Here is a 4,415-nt window from a genome sequence, read left to right as displayed (position 1 = left end):
AACCCCAAACAAGAGGAATCCAAAGAGGACCACACCAAGACACATCATACTAGTAATTAAAATGCCAAGGGCAAAAGACAAAGAGAGAATCTTAAAAGCAACAAGAAAAAAAAACAGTTAGTTACCTACAAGGGAAAACCCATAAAACTATCAGCTGATTTCTCAACAGACACTATGCAGACCAGAAGGGAGTGGCAAGAAATATTCAAAGTGATGAATAGCAAGAACCTAAAACCAAGATTACTCTACCCAGCGAAGCTATCATGTAGAATTGAAGGTCAGATAAAGAGCTTCACAGACAAGAAAAAGCTAAAGGATTTCATCACCACCAAACCAGTATTATATGAAATGCTGAAGGGTATTCTTTAAGAAGAGGAAGAAAAAAAAAGGTAAAGATAAAAAATTATGAACAAAGTGACAACAAATACATATCTATGAACAAGTGAATCTAAAAATCAAATGAATAAAAAATCTGATGAACAGAACAAACTGGTTAATGTAATAGAATCAGGAGCATGGAAAGGGAATCTCGGGGGGGAGAGGGTGTGGGGGTGCAGGAAGAGATTAGACTGGGGAGGGGTGGAAAATGAGTGGAGGGGAGCTATAGGGGAAAAAAGAGGAACATTTGTAATAATCTGAACAATAAAGATTTTAAAAATAAATAAATAATAATTGGGTTACCAAAGAGATCAAAGAAGAAATTAAAAACATCCTGGAAATGAATGACAATGAAAACACAACCCAAAACCTATGGGACAGAGTGAAAGCAGTCCTGAGAGGGAAGTTCACAGAATTACAAGCAACCTCAAAAAACAAGAAAAACTGGTAATAAATTATCTAACACTACAACTTAAAGAATTAGAAAGAGAGCAACGAGAAAATCCCAGTGTAAGCAGAAGAAAGGAGATAATAAAGAGCAGAAATATATGAAATAGAGACCAAAAATAAAACAATACAAAAGATCAATGAAACCAAGAGCTTGGTTCTTTGAAAGGATAAACAAGATTGATGAACCTCTAGCCAGACTCACCAAGAAGCAAAGAGACAGGATAAACAAAATCAGAAATGAAAGAGGCGAATCAACACAGACCCCACAGAAATACAAAAGATTGTAAAAAAAAATATAGTACAAACAACTGTACTACAACAAACTGGACAACCTAAATGAAATGGACATATTCCTAGAAAAATACCACCTTCCAACAACAGGTCGATAACTACAAGGAAATTGAAGCAGTCATCAAAAAACTTCCAGCAAACAAAATGCCAGGGCCAGATGGCTTCACAGGAGAGTTTTACCAAACACTGAAAGAAGAATTAAAAACTATCCTTCTCAGACTATTCAAAAAAATTCAAGAGGAAGACACACTTCCAAACTCTTTCTATGAAGCCAGCATTACCGTCATCCTAAAACCAGATAAGGACACTACAAAGAAAGAGAATTACATGCCAATATCCCTGATGAACATAGATGCTAAAATCCTCAACAAAATTCTAGCAAATCAAATCCATCATTATATTAGAAAGATGATACACCATGACCAAGTGAGATTTATTCCAGGGATGCAAGGATGGTACAACATCCACAAATCAATAAACGTGATCCATGACATAAACAAATTGAGAGACAAAAATCGCATAATTAATATCAATTGATGCAGAAAAAGCATTTGACAAAATTCACAACACCCTTTCCTGATAAAAACTCTCAGCAAAGTGGGTATAGAGCAGTGATGACGAACCTTTTGAGCTCGGCAGTTCAGCATTTTGAAAAACCCTAACTTAACTCTGGTGCCATGTCACATACAGAAATTTTTTGATATTTGCAACCATAGCAAAACAAAGACTTACATTTTTGATATTTATTTTATATATTTAAATGCCATTTAACAAAGAAAAATCAACCAAAAAAATGAGTTCGCGTGTCACCCCTGACACGTGTGTCATAGGTTCGCCATCACTGGTATAGAGGATTCATACCTCAACATAATAAAAGCCTTATATGACAAACCTATAGCCAACATCATACTCAATGGGCAAAAACTAAAACCATTTCCCCCAAGAACCCTAAGAACAAGACAGAGATGCCCACTTTCACCACTCGTGTTCAACATAGTACTGGAAATGCTAGCCATAGTGATCAGACAAGAAGAAGAAATAAAAGGCATCCAAGTCGGAAAAGAAGAAGTAAAATTGTCAGTATTCGCAGATGACATGATATTGTACACAGAAAACCCTAAAGACTCCAACAAAAAACTGCTAAAACTAATCAATGAATTCGGCAATGTAGCAGGATACAAATTAACACCCAGAAATCTATGGCTTTTTTATATACCCATATGAGCTTACAGAAAGAGAAACTTTAAAAAAAAGCCCATTTATCATTGCAACAAAAAAAATTAAGATACCTAGGAATAAATTTAACAAAGGAGGTAAAGGACCTGTACTCAGAATATTACAGGACACTGAAAAAAGAGATAGAGGAAGACATAAATAAATGGTATATACCATGTTCATGGATTGGTAGACTCAACATCATTAAAATGTCCATACTATCCAAAGCAATATATAAATTCAATGCAATCCCCATTAAAATACCAACAGCATACTACAAAGACCTAGAACAAACTCTCCAAAAATTCGTCTGGAATAAAAAAACAAACAAAAACAAAACAAATAGCTGCAGCAATCTTGAGAAAGAAGAACAAAGTTGGAGGGATCACAATACCAGATATCAAGCTATATTACAAAGCCACTGTTCTCAAAACTTCCTGGTACTGGCAGAAGAACAGACACGTAGCCCAGTGGAACCAAACAGAGAACCCAGAAATCAACCCAAGCCATTATGCTCAATTAATATTTGACAAAGGAGGCAAGAGCATACAATGGAGTCAAGACAGCTTCTTCAATAAGTGGTGTTGGGAAAATTGGACAGATACATGCAACAAAATGAAAGTAGACTACCAACTTACACCATACACAAAAATAAACTCAAAATGGATAAAGACCTTAAACGTAAGATGGGAAACCATAAAAATCTCAGAAGAAGACATAGGCAGCAAAATAGCAGATATTTGTCATAGCAATATCTTTACTGATACAACTCCTAGGGCAATGGAAACTAAAGAGAAAATGAACAAATGGGACTACATCAAAATAAAAAGCTTCTGCCTAGCAAAAGAAAGCATAGAAAATAAACAAATGGGACTACATCAAATTAAAAAGCTTCTGTACAGCAAAAGAAACCATCAACAAAACAATAAGAAAGCCCACTGCATGCAAGAACATATTTGCCAATGTTTTCTCTGATAAGGGTTTAATCTCCAAAATGTATAGGGAACTCATACAACTTAACAAAAGGAAGATAAACAATCCAATCGAAAAATGGGCAAAGGACCTAAACAGACACTTTTCAAAAGAAGACATATAGAAGGCCAAGAGCCCTAACTGGTTTGGCTCAGTGGATAGAGCATCGGCCTGCAGACTGAAGGGTCCCAGGTTCAATTCCGGTCAAGGGCATGTACCTTGGTTGCGGGCAGATCCCCAGTAGGGGGTGTGCAGGAGGCAGCTGATCGATGTTTCTCTCTCATCGATGTTTCTAACTCTCTATCCCTCTCCCTTCCTCTCTGTAAAAAATCAATAAAATGTATTAAAAAAAAAAAAGAAGGCCAAGAAACATATGAAAACATGCTCAAGACACTAATCGACTGAGAGATGCAAATCAAAATAACAATGAGGTACCATCTCACACCTGTCAGAATGGCCATTATTAACAAATCAACAAATTACGAGTGCTGGCAAGGATGTGGAGAAAAAGGAACCTTCTTGCACTGCTGGTGGGAATGCAAACTGGTGCAGCCACTGTGGAAAACAGTATGGTGTTTCCTCAAAAAATTAAAAATGGAACTTCCATTTGACCTAGTAATCCCACTTCTAGGGATATATCCCAAGAAAACAGAAACAACAGTCACAAAGGACATATGCACCCCTATGTTCACAGCAGCACAATTTACAATAGCTAAGATTTGGAAACAGCCTAAGAGCCCATCAGCAGATGAGTGGATTAGAAAACCGTGGTACATCTACACAATGGAATACTACACTGCTATAAAAAAGAAGGAATTCTACCATTTGCAACAGCATGGATGGAACTGAAGAACACATTATGCTAAGCGAAATAAGCCAGTCAGAGAAAGATAAATATCACATGATTTCACTCATTTGTGGAATATAAAGAACAACATAAACTGATGAACATAAATAGAACCAGAGTCATAGAAGCCATCGAAAAGACTGTCCAACCTATGAGGGAAGGCAGGAAGTGACAGGGTCAGAGATCAACCACAGAACATGTATGCATGCATATGAGCATAACCAATGGACACAGACAGGGGGAGGGGGGAACAGGGGGGAGT

At 36.8% G+C, this 4,415-nt stretch overlaps 1 protein-coding gene across 1 annotated transcript in view; it reads right to left on the bottom strand.

Moving 5' to 3' along the window:
• NUDT15 (nudix (nucleoside diphosphate linked moiety X)-type motif 15) overlaps window positions 1-4,415 on the bottom strand; it is a 31,379-nt gene that overhangs the window by 12,172 nt on the left and 14,792 nt on the right. The gene's annotated exons all lie outside the window — the stretch shown is intronic.

This window comes from Myotis brandtii, unplaced genomic scaffold (assembly GCF_000412655.1).
Source record: "Myotis brandtii unplaced genomic scaffold, ASM41265v1 scaffold15, whole genome shotgun sequence".
Classification (NCBI taxonomy): Eukaryota; Metazoa; Chordata; class Mammalia; order Chiroptera; family Vespertilionidae; genus Myotis; species Myotis brandtii.
Note: the sequence above shows the minus strand (reverse complement) of the source record. Positions and strands in the feature narration are given on the sequence as shown.